Genomic DNA, 20,943 nt, shown 5'->3' on the forward strand with positions numbered 1-20,943 from the left:
CTAAGTGGACCTGAGGCTGGACAAAATCTAATGGTGAGAAGTACCTGATGTAATAAGGGAAGTGATGAGGAACATGTTCTCAGAAGAAGTCTTTTCAAGACCAGATGTAAGATGGCTGGAAAATGTTTCAAGGTGATCATTGATAGTGGAAGTTCAACAAATTTGGCATCAGAAGAGTTGGTTATAAAGTTGTTGTTGTAGAGGCTAAAACATCCCAAACCTTATCATGTTTCATGGATCAAAGATGAGCATAATATATTGGTAAGTGAACAATGTGTTGTGAAGTTCAAGATAGGACATTACTTTGATTAATTTTTGTGTGATATTATGCCCATGGATTATTGCCATATTTTATTGGGTAGACCTTGGCAATATGATAGATATGATGTGCATGATGGGAGATTGAATCAATATACTTTGGGTAAATGGGAAGAAGAAAATATTGCTTCCTTTCATTGAAATTCCTGATGAGGTTAGTTGTACTACAATAAAATCTTGCATGGTTAATGGAAAGCAATTTGAAAAGGAACTAAAGAAGAATCAAGTTTGTTTTGCTATAGTTCCTAGAGGACCGAGTGTTGGTAGTAATGACCAAGTAGCAAAAGTTGGTAATGATAGAATGACAACATAAATTGCAGAATTGTTCAATGAGTATAAATATATTGTTGTTCATGATATTCTACATGGTTTAGCTTCAATAAGAAGTATAAGTCATTGTATGGATCTGATTCCTAGAGCTAATCTACCAAACAAAGCACCATATAGATTGACACCTACATAAAATGAGTTATTGTAGAAAGTTTTGATCAAAGAAAGTTTGATTTCATGTGATGTACCTTCTATATTATCACCTAAAAATAATGGAGAATGGTGAATGTGTACTGATTCTAGAGCTATTAACAAGATCACAGTGAAATAGAGGTTTCCTATGCAAAGGATGGATGACATAATCGATTGTTTGAGTGAAGCAAAGTATTGTACCAAGATTGATTTGAAGAGTTTCTATCATCAGATCAGAATTAGAGAAGGTGATGAATGGAAGACTGCTTTCAAGACAAAAGATGGTTTGTATGAATGGTTGGTTATTCCTTTTGGTTTGACTAATGCACCTATTACTTTCATGAGGTTGATGAATGAAGTTCTAAAAAGATTCTTATATAAGTTTGTGGTTATTTATTTGGATGATATTCTAATATTTAGTAAGACTAAGAAAGAACATCTTGAGCATGTTAAACAAGTATTGCAAAGATTGAAAGAGGATGACTTGATGATTAATCTAAAAAAGAGTTCTTTTATGCAAGAGATTGTGTATTTAGGATTTGTGATTTTAGCTGATGGATTGAAGATGGATCTTGAGAAGGTTAAATCAATTTTGAAATTTTTGATACCTAAGAATATGGATGAGGTAAGATCATTTCATGGTTTGGCTAGTTTTTATAGAAAGTATATAAAGAAATTCAATGTTATTTGCAATGCTATGACTAAGAAACTGAGAGGAGGTAAAAAGGAATTCAACTTGACACATGGAGCTGATAAGAGGTTTGAGACTTTGAAACAAAAGGTTGTTGAATTACCTATATTAGCTTTGCCTAATTTCATCAAAGTATTTCAAGTTCAACATGATGCATGTGGTAGTGCAATAGGAGTTGTAGTAAGTCAAGAAGGTAAACCTGTTACTTTCTTTAGTGAGAAGTTGAATGATGCTAAAAGGAAGTATTATGTGTATGATCAAGAATTTTATGCTATTGTTCAAGCATTAAAGAAGTGGAGACATTATTTGATTCCTAAAGAATTTGTGTTGTATACTAATCATAAAGCTTTACAATACTTGGGAATTCAACATAAATTGAATCAGAGACATATGAAACCAGTTTAGTATTTGCAGAATTTTACATTTGTAATTAAGTACAAGAATGGTGTTACTAATAGAGTTGCTAATGCATTGAGTAGAAGTTGTTCTTTTTTGACTAAAATGAAGGTTAAAGTTCTTGGTTTTGATGAAATTAAAAAGTTGTATGATACTTATGCAAATTTTTCTGAGGCGTGGAGAGAGTGCAGAGCACCAAATTTGACAAATCACATAAGTAAGTATGATGAATATTTCATTCAAGAAGGTATGTTTTTCAAAGGTATTTAGATGTGTATTCCTAGAAATTCTATGAGGTTGAATTTGATTAAGGAAAAATATAGTGGTGGATTGGCTGAACATTTTCAAATTGACAAGACATTGAGTTTTCCAAAAGAGAAGTATTATTGGCAAAAAATGCATAAGGATGTTCAAAAATTTGTAAAGAATTGTGGAGTTTGTCAAGTTTCAAAAGGAGTGAGTCAAAATACTAGTTTGGATACACCTATTACTGTTCCTGAGAAACCTTGGAGTGACATCAGTATGGATTTTTTTCTTGGATTACCTAAGATAGTGAAGGGGTATGATTCCATATTTGTTGTAGTGGATAGATTTTCTAAGATGACTCATTACATATCATGTAAGAAGACATTAGATGCTAAGCATATTGCTAAACTTATCTTTAAAGAGATTGTGAGATTGCATGGATTACCAAGAAGTATTATTTCTAATAGAGACAGTAAGTTTGTTATTTTTTGAAGACTTTGTGAAGAAGATGGGTACTGAATTGAAGTTTAGTTCTACATTCCATCCACAGATAGATGGATAGTCAAAGGTTGTGAATAGAAGCTTGGGTAATTTGTTGAGATATTTAGTTGGGAATAAGCTAAGTAATTGGGAGATGGTATTGGCAGAAGCTAAATTTTCATATAATAATTGTATGAATAAGAGTACAGTGAAGACACCTTTTGAGATTTTTATTAGAATGAAGCCTAGAAGAGTATCAAATTTGAATGATATTGCTGGTGAAGAAAAAAGAAGTGATGCAGGAGAAGAATTTTTTGAATTTATGGAGTCTTTACATAAGGAAGTGAAGTTGAGGTTAGAACAAAGTAATCAGAAGTATAAGGAGAATGCTAATCGGTCTAGAAGAAATTATAATTTTCATGTTGGTGATGAGGTGATGGTTCATTTTAAGGAAGGAATATTTCTAGTTGGAACATACAGTAAGCTGAAGATGAAGAAGTTTGGACCTTGTAAGATCTTGAAGAAGTTTGACACTGGAAACACTTATGAAGTTGAGTTACCTAATGATGTGGACTATCTCCTATTTTCAATGTTGCTAATTTATACAAGTTACATGAGTTATAAGATGAATTTATCATATCATAGGACTATCCTAAGAAGTAGATTGAAGAAGTTGAACATATATTGGATAAAAGAATTGGTAAGAGCACAAAGGGAAAAGATTATTATGAATATCTGGTAAAGTGGAAAAAAAAACCTATGGAAGATGCTTCATGAATTTCTCAATCTAAGTTGGATTTATCTTTGGTTGTGACATCTCCATGATTCAAAAGAATAATTTCTTCCAACTTTGGTTGTTTGATGCAAGAGCTCCTAGGTTTGCACTGCTATCATGTATATTTTCAGTTTTTATCTTACTACTGAAATTGTGATTTCTGGTTTTTAGGTACCTATTGTAGACCATGTAACTAATTTTCTATAATGCATGAGAGGCTATGCACTTCAAGGATTTGAGAGGACCTAGATTAATATCTATTTTTAAATACAAAAGTTCTAACTCCTTATTAGTTAGGAGATATGGAAATTTTCCTAGACTATCAATTTCTCGTAGTTGTGCATGAAAGTTTTATGTACTTAACTTTCAAGGTGGATGCACACTTTTCTTTGGTAAATCAGCCTTTTCACATTTAAAGGGTTGTAGAGGAGCTAAACTTCTACTCATAGTTTGAAGTGCGAGTTCTAATTCAATTAGAGCTAGGAGATATTGTGATTTTTATTGAACATCAATATCTAGACATTTAATCATTGATGTAGGCCAACTTGTGCTTCTACAAGAATTTAATGCTAGATTTATTTTTAATTAATATTTTCTAAGAGACAACTTGTAGCTTCTCTATGTTCTAGATTGATCTGTAAGCCATTTTGGCTAGTATAAATAGAGTGTTTAGGCTTAGAGTTAGAGCAATTATTAGAGAGGATTTGAGAGCATAACTAGAAAATACAAATTTGAAGTTGGATCTTAGATCATGAATGTATTTGTATCTGGCCATAACCTAGAAGGCATTAAAGTTGGGCATGTATGTTGAATATTTGAAGAATCAATGAAAGCATATTACTCCTCTTCCTCATTTGGTTGTTGTTCTTTGTGTTTTCTTCTAATGTGTTAGCTCTTGTAGGGTGATTCGAAGATTTGGGTGTGCCATTAGCCCTGGTTTTCTCTATCCTTCCTTGCATCAATTAGTGTTTCTACAATGTGACAAATGTTTAATTCTTGAATTACCTAGAATTATGATCATAATAAATTAAGAATTTGTCTTTTCCAAAAACACTTTAATATGAAAATATATATAATTAAATTAATACTTAATGTCTTAGAAAATTAATTATCTCAAATCTATTTATATTTAAATTTAAATTTCTAAAATCATTTTCACCTAGAAGCTTATACCAACATGATGAAATTAATAATTAATCTAAATTTTTAAAGTTTACAAAATCAAATTGCTATTATTTTAACAATATTTACACATAACTATATTATCCACTCAATTATTCATAGATAAAGATAAAACAATAAAAATAAGTAAGTTATAAAAAATTTATTGTTAGACCTTACAACATCCTAAACTACTAATGCTTTCCTAACATTCCAATAACCATGGTAAGAAAACAAGAAAAACCTAAACTGTGCATAAGTAATCAAATTTTAAATGTGATTGTTTTGATTAAAAAAGGTAGGAAGATGGTCTTGAACCTAGATAACAGAAAAAAGCACAAACCATCTCTATCATTGGCCTTTACAATCTAGTAGTAGAGAAGAAAACTCTAACCCCAATAGTTAGAGTCGCACCCAGAATATACAAAACATCAAACAATCAAAACATGCCATGTTCTTTGAATAGTTTAAACTTACTAACCAAAAAAAAAATCTTACTACCCCAACATCAATTGGGATTATTAGAGCTATCATTAATCAGAAACTAGCTTGACAACATCGAGGAAAAACTATAGTAATTTAAAAAACTACAAATTAAATAGGTAACCACCAAAGAACTAAAAAAATGCAAAAAAATATAGAAAAGAGGACCTAGGCCTAATTGATGTTCTCCCAATCTTCATTAAGGCACGATCTCTTCCATCTAGATCTTGATCCGTATGGAACTCTTTATCTTGTTGCACTTTTCCTCTTCGATTTAGCTTTCCTTTCAAAGTTTATTCATCTCTTTGATCACTCTGAATACAACCTTTCTCATAATTTCCTTCCACACCTTCCAAATCATGAAAACAACCACACCCAACTCAAGTTCAGTGATGACCTTCTTGAACTTATTGGTCATTTTCCTTTCTTATAGGGGTACTAGCTTGGCTAGATTTAGTAGAAGCATTCTTTTATTTTTTCAGGGCTTCAAGTGAAAGGGATTGTTCCATAATACTATCAAGCTTCTTGGGCTTGGAGGACTGATGGATTTCTATGACTTGGGATGGCTCCAGAGGGGATTTTTTTGATCATATTTCTTCATTAACCACTAAGGACTTAGACCCTCTAGGAGTAGAAGGGTTTTCAATGGGTGGGGGACATCTACCAAACCCTAGATGGTGAGCACAAAGGTGATGGTAAAGGATGAAAATGAGCCCTTGATGGATAGGAAGTCTTTCTCCTAGGCAATGTTTTTGACCAGAGGGGAATACAAGAAGAATGGGATGTTCACTTTTTACCCATGTCACAACATGTTAAGAAAAGTAAAATGGTAGATATGATAGGTTGTATACCAACCTTCAAGAGTGAAATATTTAACTAACTACTAACAAATTTGTCCAAATGGACTAGGAAGGGAGAGCCTAACATACCCATTAAACTAGAACTAACTCTAACAAGTTCTTCCATTCCTTCAAATAATTTATACCTAAATTTTCTATAATCCAGTGTACCTTTTCTTTCAATTTGAATACCAACATAGTCTAGGCCTCTCGCTTCACCTATTAGCTTTGGCATTACCACAAATTTAATACTCCCTATCTCCACCTAAACCTTGTTACAAGAGTCGGATATGTGTAGGATCATGGTCAAAATTAAATTTATTTTCTAAACTACTAGGCCTTATCTGAAAAAAAATAAAAAATTGATTGATCAAAATTTTGAATTTTAATGCAATAGTACAAAAATTGTAGGACAAAAATAATAAGTAGACATATGTCTAACCACCTTAATAAAAATCAAATCATAATATTTTTAAATAAGATTCTTGACATAAGAAGTAGACTCATGCTCGGATGTAATACATATTTTTGGGTATTTTTATTCTGAATAAATAAATGATTATGAATTTTCTACAGTAGTATTTTTAGAATAAAAAAATTCTCATGTCTAACCACCTTAACTAATTCAAAACTATACAAAATTTAATTTTTCATTTTCTATCCTTATAGTAGAAGAAGTATAGAATGTGATGCATCGTTTGGATTTCAAAAATGTGTACAATTTGAAAGTTATAGCTGTTTTTCAATCAGTGTGTCAATTAACACTTCATACATAACTCCATTAGAAAATAAGTAATAATTACTTACTGAACTCATAATTTGATAGACACTACATTTATGGAAAGATAAGAATATTATGAAAAATAGTTTTCATTTCATCAAAATTGGGTGATAAAATCCATCAGATACATGTTTGAACTAAAAAATAAGAGGCCAAAATCATGTTTTCAAAATGCTTTTAAAGTTGACCATGTAGGGTTGCTATCCAAAGATATATTAGGCCTTATAAAGGTATTAATGTTTTGGTTTGGTATTAGGATGGGTGGGAAAAAAGTTGCAATAGATTTTGAAATGCTTTGAGGCATTTAAGAACTACATATTTTTCAAATCAAAACTTTTTGTCACACCATGATCCTGCACATACCCACTTAGCAAACTTAGTTCAGAGGGTGATATTGTGGCCTTTCATTGCTAGGATATAAGAATGCAATGCATCATTGATAAAATTACCCTAGATATCCTTGATTGGCTCTAATTCTTTGTTGTTTCTAGGTTCGACACGTTTTTGGTGGGCTATCCATGATGTTCTCTTTCTCAAACAACTAGTTAGTTTTCTCAAGGCCCAAGTTTAGCTTGACAACATGTTTTTCTAAAACCCTTCTCATCGTGGAAGCTTTCTCCAAAAACTAAGGACTAAGGATGTTATTAAGAAGCTTAGAATTTCGAGTAAATCTTTATGTTTCCAAATAGGGGTGAAAAAAATTATAATTCTAAGGAGTTAAAATTAAAAATATTTTGCCACAAATATTACTCTCATTCCTATTTCCATACCTTTTAAAAATTCTTGCTCTTTCCCTATTGTTGATGTGACATATGTAGTAAATTATGTTGATGTGCAACATAGACCACTATGCTTGAGTGGGGTACTTTCCAACTTGACTCCATAAATGTCAAACATCGATATAATTAACCTTCTTGGGGTCTAAAATAGAGAGATATGGGTTAAGATTCACATGATATAAATTATTACTAAAACAATATGGACCCTCCTTTTTAACTTCATCAGGGTTAAATCCTCATTAATGTGATTATTGAAAATCACACTCAAACACATCATAATAGTATTATTTCCTTTAATGGTCATGGGGCAAGAATCATGTTGACTAGGCTACCTGGTGGTCCATCTAGCACATCTCACACTTCTACCATGTATGATTATGTTTTTTGTACAATCATTTAAAACTATTTGATTTAACTCTTGCACCCCCTCCATCTTAGTCACCATTTTACATTCTTCATGGAGTAGCCCCCGCATAGCCAAGTAGTTTGTGGATTTGTTTCCTTCTCTAAGGGTATGTTTGATTAGCACTTTGTTAAATGATGAAAGCCTTCTTTTTAAATCTCCAATTATAGTAGAAATACTCCATGGAAAATTGAATCTACTTAAAAGAAGGTCAATAATGAGCTTTTATTCACGTTCCAAGTCATCTTTATCCACTCCTTAGTCCTACAAAGTTTTAATGCCAAACCAATTAACTATTGATTTGAATAGTTATTGGACCTCATGCCCAATAGCTTGACAAGGCCAAGGATAATATTACCTTTCAAATCTTTGATAATTCCCCCTACTCCATATTCACTAGGATTTCCTTTGGAAGAATCATCCATATTACATTTCAGCCATCCCTTCTTAGATGGAATCCAGTAACACTTTTTATGTTTCCAGATGTTTTGTCAATTGATATCCATCAAGTTTTATCTTATATTCTAGGCTTTTTTTAGCCTTAGGTCAAGGAGGTTGGGGAACATAATAATTTTGGGGAAATGAGCATAATTATTACTATCTCTTCTGATATTGTTTATAATGTGGAAGATGGAGCCAACTTCCCTATTTTTCTCTCTAAATATGATGTTATTTATTTCTTTCTAGACATACCAGCTAACCATAGGAACAATAATTTCCAAAGAATTATCCAAGATTATGTAAGAGAAGGGTGTGACCTATTGTAATATCACACCCTTCAATTTTCTTGGGAATACCATGTAATTATGACACTCCTTGAGCACCAAATTCCACTCTCAACCATGAACTAATAGTGTAATACAATATGATGAATAGACTCAACATTTTTTTCGCAAAGGGAACATGTTTGTTAGCCAACTTGAGCCCAAGTTTAAGTAGGTTGTTGAAAGAGGATTTTTCATGACCTACAACCCACCAATTTTTTTTAATTTTTGGTGGAAGATTATGGGTCCAAATACTTTTCTAGAATTTGTTAGCAGTAAAGGAATCTTCAAACACTTTGTAGGATGAACTAATAGAGAAGACACTATTGTTGTTATATTTCCATAACTATTTGTCCTCATGGTCTTGATTAAGGAGATTTGGGGTAGGGAGTATGTCCATAATAGAGCTATCTACCTCTTTACTAACATGCCTAATTATTCTAACCTCATGTTTGACATGCCACAGACTAATAAGGTCCTTCCATTTGGCATTACCATTCTCCAATTCTAAGTAGTTTTCGACTTTCTCCCCCACATACACCTTCAGCTAGTCAATAAAACCCTGGTCATTCACCACTTCCTTAATACATAGCTCATTCCTCCTAATTTCTTCCCAGAATAGGATTTTTCTACCATATCTTATTTGGGTACGACTACATCTTCTAATTAGGCCTCTAGGTTTATTCTTGCTACGATATGAACAAGAAGGACCGTAAGATAAGTATTTAGTCCTCAGGATTTTCCTCCAATCTTTAATTCCTTTTGAATTTGACCAACCAGCTTAGAGACAAGAGCTTTGTTCATACTTTTGAAACTTTTAACACCTAGACCACCATTCTCCTTGGGTTCGCAAACTTGATTCCAGTTGACAAGAGCCATTTTCCTCATTTCCTCCACTCCCAACCACATAAATTTCTTTTGGATTTTCTCCACGATATTTTCCACCTAAATAGACATTAAAGAAAATGACATAAGGTACACATGAATACTTTGGAGGCACACTTTAACAAGAAAGAGGTTACCCCCAAAACTCAAAAGTTTTCCTTTCCATCAATCTAGTTTCTTTTGTAACTTCTTGATGAGACTATTCCATTAGTCATGGGTGGGTTTTCCTATGGAGAAAGGGAGGCCAAGATACATATCTAGGGGACTTTGGATTCAACATTCTAGTTTGACATAAATGTTTCCTTGCATGTCTTGCTGAGTGTTAAAAAACAAGAGTTTCTTTTTATGAAAATTTATATATTGGCTAGAAAATTTAGCATAGTTAGATAATTGAAACTTCCAAGCCTTAGCTTAGAAAAGGATAGCATCTAAAAAAATCATAGTAATATCCATGAATTTCTCATGAGTAGTGGTGGGGATATTAGAGATCACTTTGACACCATAGATAGCTCTTGAGAGCTTTAGTCTATTTAGGTTCCTACTTAGGACATTTACCATAGTTATAAATAGGCAAGAGGAGAGGGGATATCCTTGTCTAAGACCTCTACTAGTGGTAAAAAATCTTGAGGGGGAACCATTTACAATAACAACATAGCTTGTCAAGGTGACACAGTTCATAATCATCTTGTAGAACTTATCAAAGAAGCCGAATTTAGTAAGCACTTCAACAAGGAAAGACCATTTCACCCTATCATAAGCTTTAGAAATGTTGAGCTTGAGAACCACAGTCAGTTTAACATTGCCATTCATAAAGTGTAAGGTTTCATGAGCTGTAATGACCACATTCATAGTATTCCTCCCATCAATAAAGCTTTTTTAATGTTTTGAAATGCCTTTTCCCAAAATTGGCTTCATCCTATCACTAGATCCCTGACTATAATTTTGCAGATAATATTACAAAGAGTAATAGGGAAAATGTCTTACATGTTACTAGGGTCAATTTTATTAGGAATGAGCACAATGTTGGTTTGATTAGTTTTATTTTCCATATTACTAGTTGTGAAAAAGTGACAAAAAAATTTGAAAATAGCCTCTCCCATAATGTCCCAATATTTCTAGAAAAAAATTGGGGAGGAACCCACTAACACCAAGAGATTTGAAGCCTTGGAACAAGAAAGTAGCAATTTTGACTTATCACTATCAACCTTTTTGTTCATGGCGGAATTCTCCACAGGAGAGACAGGCTCAAGAATGCAATCCTACAAATCACGAGGGTCTTCAACACCATCATCAAAAGCTCCCCTTTGACAAAATTAGTTAATGGCTTTAGTATTGATATCAACTTCATCTGTAACCACCCTATCACTATCCACTTTAAGAGACCTGATTATGTTTCTACTCTTGTGCTATAAAGTGGTATGATGGAAGAATCTAGTTTTCTTGTTTCCTTCTCTAAGCCATTGGATCTTAGATTTATCGTTCCAAAAGGTTTCTTCCTAGGCTCAAATATAGAGTGATTCGTCGCTATAGGATCTTTCCAATTTTTGGGTGTTTAAGTCATTTGGATTATCTTCAACATTCTTATAGGAGATTAGAAGTTTACTTTCCAACTCCTTTTTCTTATCAAATATATTACCAAAGGACACTTTATTCCACTTATTTATCTTATCTTTGATAACATCAAAGTTAAAGTTAAAGTTTAAAAGAAGGGAAGGATTGGTCGAGGTCTTCCACTATCTGTCTATCAGGTTTCTTAACTTTCCATTGGCTTGCCACATTATCTCAAATCTAAAAGGACCAGGTAAACCTTCCCCGTTTGAGGTCCAAATCTAATAAACTAGTCACTTGGAAGAAGTCTTCTAGGTCTACCATAATATCAATGAAGTCCTTTGAGTCCTCTAGTTTCTCAAAGGGGAGAAGAGGAGTGTTGAAATATCTAGAAAGCATCCATCTAACATTTTGGTTATTATGCACCATATTTTCAAGGATTTCCCATTGTTTTTTTCTTTTCCCTTTTGAATTCAAAACATTCATGTTCACTACATTTCAGTATTAACCAGTAACAATGTCATGGTACACTAGAATAATGGAGTTCACATTAGAGTAAAAAAGAGTACCTAATATTTTCTCCATATCCTAGATGATAGCCAAGCTTCAAAAACAGCATTGGCCTCTTGAGTGACCCAAGAGGACAACAACTAGATGTTGGAAATCACCTTGTCCAAGTTATCTCTACTCATCTTTTCTTCTTTATTGAGCACCATATCAACTTTAGAATCAAGTAAAGCACTTTTTAGCATATGCTACTTAAATTGATTATTCAATCCTCTAACATTCTAGGAAAGTATTCTGACCATAATGACAAAAGTGAAACCACTCTATTTTTTGAAATGTCAAAACCCTTCAACATGAACACACAATTAATACCCAAGAGGTTCCACATCACCTAACAAAGTCTAATGGGGTCCCTCACCCCTTTAGTGGTTACCTTCACCCTTGGAGGTTTATCCACTCTCCTATCTCTATCCACATCTATTTTATTCTTCCTTTTGTCTTTCCTACCAACCACTGTCAAGAATGCCTCCTCCAAAATAGTAGGAGGATACCTTGGAAGCCATTACTGACATGTCCAAAATCTTTTGTTGTGTTGAAGTCAACAATGAACCTCCACCTCCTTTCAAGGGAGAAAACACACACTTAGAGGAATGCATAGCTTTAGAGTCCCTAGATTTAGATCCTTGAACACCCAAGGGTTTAAATTGATGAAGGAAAAACTCTAAAACATTGGGATTTGGATCAAGGGGAATCTCCATTCCCTCCTTCTTGACTGGGCCTACACTAGGATTCTCTACTATAGGGGAGGGTTAGTATCAGATTTCCTAGATCTATCAAATAGGGCTATAGAAGGGGACTCAAACTTAGACAACTTGGCAACACATGTCACATCTAAATGCCCAAACCTTTTACATCTTAAATAGAACAAATGTATGTTTTCATAGAATAGGGTTTGGACATAGGACCCCTTCTTGGCATCAATAGTAAACTCTGAAGGAAGAACTTGATTAACTATAATACTGACACAAATCCTTGCGAACAAGAGACAAGATTTTGGGTGACCTTGTCAACTGCCAGCAATGATCTGAAAGATTCTATTATACCTTTAAAAATCTCATTATTCCAAAACCGCAAGGGCAAACGTGGCTATCTAACGCACATTGGAGCATGATTCCCCAACTTAATGACTACGTCCATCTTAGGTTTCCACTTGCGAATATTTATGATATTTCTTGGGTTCACTACCACGAGAGTCCAAGGACCATTTGTGAGGATAAAAGAGAGGTCCTCTTGGCATAAGAAGGAGAAAATAATGAAACCATTAACTAGGGTACTGATTTTAATAATCCCTTTTAGTGCCTAGGTCAAAACCATCCACTGCCTAGTTGTTCCATGGAAGATTTGAATAGGGAAAATTTTCCAACAAGGGTAAGCCCCAAATCATTCACCATAGCATCAATAATCTCATCAAAAACAGCATGGCTAGAAACTAGGCAAGAACTTTTGCCTTTGGAGGAGGGTTGGGGCAAAGGAATACCCAGCACCTTCTCAACAAACAAAACACAAGGGATTGAAGGGTCAGGAAATTTTCCTCCCAACTACAATGAAGAAGAGGAAGGAAGGGCTTGGCCCAATGAGGATGCCACTAACAAAGGAGAACTTAAGAATGAAGCCAGTAGAAAAAATTCAAATTAGTGAGATACATGTTCATATACTCCGATGTCTCTAGAGTAAATCTGTACCATGTATTCCTCTTTTGTTTTGAGTAGTGATCACCTTTTGAGGAGGGTAGTAACATAAAAACCAACTATAGTCTATTTTATGGGGAAAAAAAATAGAATGTCAACAACTTCAGACACAGAGTTATTGTTTTTTCCTTTTTAAAATCAGTATATTGTGCAGTTTGCCCCTCCATAGCCAAAACCTTATTTTACAGTATAAACAATGTCCGCTAACGTAGTTTAGCTATGAACGCGACAAATATCATGTGGATTCCTTCACACAATTAGCTAATAATTGAGGGAAAAAGTAGCAATGATTCCTGACAGGTGCCTTCATCTTGGCTCTCAAACCCGGCACGAGGGGGAGCTCTCGAGGATCAAATAAGCCCCTGGTTTGTGGTTTGAAGCACACAGAAATCCACAGTTACTTTTTGTTGTTGGTTTACAGAGGGAACATGTGTGGGCAAACGTCAAAATCAATTATTAAACCCAGCAAAACAACTGCCGGAGACTCGTTCATAAGCTTTGACAAAATTTCAGAGTACCATCTTGGTAAAGCCCTCGCTAGGTCAAATCAAGCAGCAGATCTTCATTGGTAGAAAAAAGAGGAAAACGTTGCAATAAATGTAAAAAAGAAGAAAAGGAAGGCACATCACAAATACGTAGGGCTGAGGAAGCGTCCGTCTGCCAAATGGGCTGCAGAGATCAGAAATCCAATCAAAGGAATTAGGGTTTGGCTTGGAACATACAACTCAGCAGAGGAGGCCGCAATCGCCTATGATCGTGAGGCTAAAAAAAATTAGAGGGAAAAGGGCCAAGTTCAACTTTCCTGAACAAGTCAATGTCATAGATGACTCTACGAACAAGGTGAATATTTCTCTTCAATCTCTCTCAAGTATAACTGAATTTTCTTACCCTACAAATAACGAGGGGGAATATGGGGTGAGCAAATCTACCAGTTATTACCCTAAAAATAACGAAGGGGCCTATGGGGTATTTTCTATTCCAAATCAAGCGCTGGAAAGAGAGTGTCTAAACCCTAACGTGCCTGAAGCAGCAGTTCATGAGTATATGGAACAATTGGAGAGAGCATTGGAATTGAATCCTGAGCACGCCACTCCGCATTGCTTATCAGTGAGTTTTAGTTTCAATAACGGCGTCTTCCAATCTCATGAATCAGAAGTCATAAGTCCGTCTCTGACTGAGAGGAAGAAAGAACGGGAGTTATTGTGTGAACCGTGTTTCTCTTCGGATAGCAGTTTTGAAGACGTAGATGTACACAGTACTCAAATGGAATGTTTGAAATCATTTAAAATCATTGATGGACCTTTCCAATTAGAGAAGGGTTTGTGAGGAGGGAGTGATGAACTTCTGGAAGAAGCCTGCACAGGGGAGCTGCCCTTTTTGAAGACGAAAAATCTTCCTCGTCAGACGTGGATCGAAAGTGAGGAAAGCCAACTGACGCAAATTTACTGAAACAAGGTTTTTAATATTCTTATCTTGGCTCTCTTTTATCTCCGAAAATAAGGTGATTCTAGGTTTTTGATTTTTCATTATAAAGCTGAGCATGTAGTATAGAATCATATCGCCGACGATGAAATTTCAAAATGGTGTGTTGCAATGTCCGTTCTAGTGTGAGTTGTGTTGTATAGAATGACAATGAGTATATAGGAATTACTAATCTCTCTTGCTCCTAATGTTTAATAGTAGACCAGATTTGATCATAGCTCGTAATTTTACCTGGAAATATAAGTGACAAAAATAGTAAATTAAGATCTAGGGACGACCTGTACTGAAATGATGAAGGCATATTAATAAATTACGTTTGAAATGTTGTAAGATAAAATAGGGCATGAGAAATTGGATTGTACATTTTGAAATTGTAAGTACGATTTGATAACATTTTACACAATGGGGCAAATGACAAGTTACAACCTCGAGAGTTAGGAGTTGGAAGACAACTGAAACAGGAATTACATTCTTTGGAATGCAGAGAGCCTTCCCTCTTGATTATACGATTTTCAATATGATTGCTATTTAAAGAGTTTTGATACAAATTTCTGATATACTCAGTTTTAATTTTGTTATTTCTTATGGTATTTTTCAGAAGCTGTCAAATCAGAGAATCTGTGAAGGAGGTTCAAGAATGAGATGTTTGAAGATTTCTACGTGAACCGTGGATGTTAGCTAAAGGTTCACACTTAGTAGGTTTATTAATGTAATTTCTTAGTGTTTTCCTAGTAATTTGTTCCGTTTGTGGAAAGATTATTTTTTCAGATTTGTCAAGTGTTTGAGAATAGTACAATTACTATTTCAAATAATTGCTTGACCATCTCCAACTATCATTATTCTATGCTTAAATTTATTTGTTGGTAATCTCAAAATATTATCATAAATAAGGGTTAAGATTCTCCTTAAACTATGTAGTTTGCTTGACCATCTCCAACTATCATTATTCTATGCTTAAATTTATTTGTTGGTAATCTCAAAATATTATCATAAATAAGGGTTAAGATTCTCCTTAAACTATGTAGTTTGATTGTAGCTACAGGAAATGTTTAGTTAGGTTTAAATCAATTATTTGAGGAGTTACAACAGAATTTATTTCTTGTTTAAGTTTATTGGCACAAATTTATGGTGCACGTTACAATATATCATTGTGTAAAAAATTTGGAGGATTATTACGCATAGTAAAGTGAAGTATTATAATTTTAGTAAGAAGTGCATCTTCAAAATAAAATGCATAAATAAGTTCTTAATCAAGGCCCTGATTTGTAAGAATGGAAATATTTAACCATGAATCTTGTTTTCAATGATAGGATGCAATTAAAAATTTAGGATGTTATCAATGATAATTTCTTGAATTGAAATAATGCATCTTCCTTTTAAAATAAGGAATATAATTAAGTTTATATTTCGTTGGTTGTGGTGAAAGACAAAACATAATAATGAATATTAAGAGACATAGACATACATAATGTCTAAAATGCTTCATCAAATCTATTGCGCTATTTTGTTTTCTTTATAATTCCTTATGGTTTAGCTTCTAATGCCCTAATGACTCTATATAATAGTTATATCATAAGATCAATCTTTTCTTCTCTTTTTCATTTCTCATGGATTAGTTTATATTTCTAGAATTACTCTATATAATTGTTATATCTTAAGATGAATCTGTATTTGATTTTTTAATCCATGATTGTGGTTGGGGATGAGAGAAAAATAATGGTTGATCCATATTGTGTATATATATAGGTTCATACATGCTTTCAATGCCTTCAACCCTCCTTAACACCTCTGGAGCTCACTGTTATCCCTAGCCATGCAACTCTCACTCACCTGGGGCATCATCTCAAAAATTCTTTCGTTTCTTTCTAGGGCCCGTGCTTCACTATAAAACATGTAGATGGTTTCACCTCCCTAATTACAAAATCTTGTACAGATTCCACAATGGGAAGAGGACCTATGAGCCCATCTTTACCAATTACCTACTTTAGGAGACCAGACTGACAGAACACAAAATTATATTAAAAACTAACTAGAATTCTACAAAATCACAATCTAACACAACACAATATTATAAAATGAACTACTCCAACACTTCCATGGGATACAGTCCTAATTTTAATTCTTTAAAATGCCAAAATGTTCAGAAAACAAAAACTATGACTGTTATTGTTATGATCTAGTCCGTACACATTATCATGCTAAATGTGACTATTATTGTTATGATCTAGTCCGTACACACACCTTCATTATCATGATAACCTCTTCAATAGGTCAAGAATGACCTTAAATAGTTGAAAAATGCTCAGAACCAATGGTTTAAGATAGTTATCCAACCCAAAGCCTAAAGTTTTTCTCATGCAATAAGATGTAGTCAATGACAACATTGGCACCTTTTTATCAACTTTTACATCTTTTTGAATTTTCCATTTGAACTTGATCTTAAGGACACAAAAATTAATGAAAAAGCCTAATAAGGTTTTAAAACATTGGAAAAGGGCCTCAAGTCCCTTGCTTGGCCAACTTATCACCAAAATCACAAAAAAACTCTATTTGACCTAATATGGGCATACTTGCAACTAAGGGAAACTAAGCTCTATTAAAGCCTCCTATTCTAACATACCTCAACTTAGGACCAAGATAGTCCCTTTACTACTCTAGTGGGGTGGTTAGTACCACTACAAGTCAAAACAACTTAGGAACCCTAGGTCTTCCATGAGCCTACCAAGGTGCTCCTCCACTGATGTCTAGAATAGGAGGGCATGTTAAAAATAATAAATGAGAAAGTATTTAAGGTTTTTATTAGAGATATAGAAATTAATTCAAACAATTATGCTAACCAAATGGCCATGTGGTAAAGAATTAAGATTCTCCAAGAGCTTGGTCCTGACAATATCATAATAGAAGGAGAGTTAAATTTTTTTGTTGTTATCATCACAAATAAAATTAACTACCTCTTAAAAAACCTAAGTCTTATGGAGGACTACAAAATAAAACTATCTTCATTTAGGTATGTAAAGATAAAACATGCCTTGAGGTAAGGTAATGGAACAACTGATTGCTTCCCAAACTGGGTGCTAGGTTATTCTAAATTAATATATGTGTTGCAAATTAATTATCTTGTGGAACTCTAGATTATTTTGAACAATGAGAATATGTAATATTTTTAGCTCAGGAAAGAGAGAGGCTACAATAAGCTTTTATTGTTTCTATAGCAATGATATTAAAAAGTATTTTAGTTTATAAGGGATGAGGCAAATTAGTTACCTTTGGCTATTTGTAGGAGGGGAAATTTGAAAAAAGATGGGAGGAATAATTCCAAAGGTTCTAGAAATATTTTACTAAATAAGGATAAAGGTTTCCCTAATTGTAGAAAGGGTGTCTAAAGAGTTGACCATTTCTCTAATTTTGCAAATCCACTATTTCTCTCTAATGTGGCTATCAATAAGAAGATGTCATATGCTAACTTTTTTTTTGGAAATATTTCATAAGAATAAGGGACAACGATTTTTTTTTTTTAATAAATTATATCAAGTCCTTAATAAAAGAAATTTGTGTTAGAGTTGCCAGCATGGACTTATGTCATTTTAGACAATGGAAGGACATCAATTTTAGAGGGGTGTCTCATTAATGATGAATGTCAATCATTTTTAATCACACCTTTAAAATGTATATAGATTTTATTAATCTCAAAGATTCACTGTGTAACAACTCCCATGAAAGTACAGCTATTATTGTGAAAATGTTAAAAAGTTAGCAAAAACTAGGTGCAAAAATCTGAGACAACAAAAGATATTGAGGAAATTGTTGAGGATTTCAAAAAAAAATCGTGGGAGGGCCTTTGAAGAAGTTGGAGCCAAAGGATACTAGAAAAATGGAGAAGAACCTATGAATGTTGCATTACTTCCAAAAGTTGGGTTGAGTAGCTACATTGAATTTATGAGATGTTTGAACTAAAAAATATCCTCTAGGTTTGCTAATTCCTAGTACAATAGTATAATAATGATAGGTAGCATTCAGTTTGTGGTCACCTCAAAATTAAGTGCAGAAGATTGGGTTGAATGTAAGAGCTAGGCTAGGTACAACCTCTACTAAAATATTTTTTTCAAGGAGAAGGAGAAGGCCAATAGGTTAAGATCTGAAAATGTGTATGATAGATTTTCTCTTCCTACCCACTTTGCTATTGTTTGTCATTGGATTATGAAGAATTTTATGTACGAATGTTGCTTTAGTCCCTATTGCATTACCATGGTTACCATTTTCCCCTAATAAATTTCTTACATAATGAAGAAAAGATAAATGTTTCATTATTCTTATAGTCTTCTCATAATGGTAGTATTTCTAGTGCTGACAATCCTGCTTTCCACTGAAGGTTAATCTTATGGAGCTATCAGCCATTTCGCTCTTCTTGCCAAAATTTGAATTTTGGGTGGCGGTCATGTCCAATAGTTAGATATTTGAAGTTTCAAATATTGGATGTGTGAAAAAAATATATAAAAACTTTGGTTATATATGTGATATCCTAAGTCTTCAAGTTCTTTCACATTATACAAACCTCAATGGGCCCACATCTTCTCAACCATTCAATTTAAATAGATCAATGAATATCTCTTTGTCACTATGGAAAGTTACACAATGAATATTTATAATGACATAACAATAGTGTGACATGCATCTCGGTGGGGCCTCTTGCTTCAAGTCATGCATAGTAATTAGCAAAAAAATCCATCTCCACTATAGATCTCTGGATAGATCTATGGCTATCATTTTGTTGCTATAGAAAAATATAAGATCTTTAGTCATAGCAACATAATGATAGCATGCCATGCACCCCAGTGGGCCACTCCCTTTTGTGGCTTGTAAGGATGTCAAAGGAGATGTTAGGTTTCTTTGTCTAATTAGTTGTTCTGCTATTGAGCCAAGTTCTTGGAGTGATCAATCTCTATCATTAGATGTAAACAAATTGATGGTTGTCATTTTATTGTAATGGGAAGATGCAGGAAAGATAATTATATAGGGACATAACAATAGCTCACCATGTGGAGGTGACAGGACCAATCCATGCAGGGAGTTATCGAAGGTTTTCTACATAAATGAAGCTCCAATAGTTAGGTTCCTAGTTGTTGTAGATATAAACATGTAAAGAAGGGTATTTTGTCATGGTTGTCCAATCTTCCAAGGTCAATGATTATCACTTTGTCTCTATGAAAAGTTGCATTATAAATATACATAGCAAGATAGTGATGATGTAGCACATGTCCTAGCAGACCCATCATAGTTCATAAGGTATTATATTTTCTCCACCGTTAGATTGAATATAGATCAAGGGTTGTCATTATGCCACTATAAAAAATGGTTAGATCTTTAGTCGTAGTGACATAATGATAGGTTGACATGTGTCCTCGCAAGCCCACGTGGTAAAGCCAGGACAAAGGAAGGAAAATCAAATGTTCACATGTGGCACACTCCAGGAAGGTTGAAAACTCAATAGGAAATGGTAAGAAAGTTAATATTAACTCAAAGAAAAAAGGTGGCATAGTCATGCCAATGGGCAATCAGTAGTTAACATAAAGTTAGAATATTAAACAAGGTGGTAGAATGTTTTGGTATCATTGGGCCATGTGGTCAAGGCAAAGGTGGAATTTGTTTGACTTACTAATATATCTGATTTTGCACATTGAAAACATGGGGAGAAACAACTCTTTAATAATGAATTGACCTTTTGATCATTTGTAACTACTTTCACCGTTCTCCATGCCACTTTAATTTAAAGACATTCAATTGCTACTATGTCATTATCCATTTATCTGGTTATGCATTAATGGCCCCTATTTCTATCTTCCCAAGGCTTCATTTGATGAATGCTATGATTTTCTTGCATTTGGATGTGTACCAAGATCATATTTTCCCTCAGATTTGCAATGATGGTTCTTTGCAACCTTAATTGTAGTGATTGATTTTTACCTTAGGGGAGAAGCTACCTCAGTTATGCTTGAAGTATAAAAGCAAGCTTTGTGACTCTTCTAGGGTTGGTCATTTTTTGTCTGATTCTATAGTATTGAATTCTATATTTTTCTACTATAATTTCATTTTTTCTATGAATTAATATAACTCTTTGTTGTACCTCATTCTCCCATCAAAATTTACTCTAGAATCTTCTTGCCTCTTTTGATGTTTTGTTCGTTATACTTCAATCTA

Source organism: Cupressus sempervirens, chromosome 7, assembly GCF_028749045.1.
Source record: "Cupressus sempervirens isolate cs-2001-9-10 chromosome 7, ASM2874904v1, whole genome shotgun sequence".
NCBI lineage: Eukaryota > Viridiplantae > Streptophyta > Pinopsida > Cupressales > Cupressaceae > Cupressus > Cupressus sempervirens.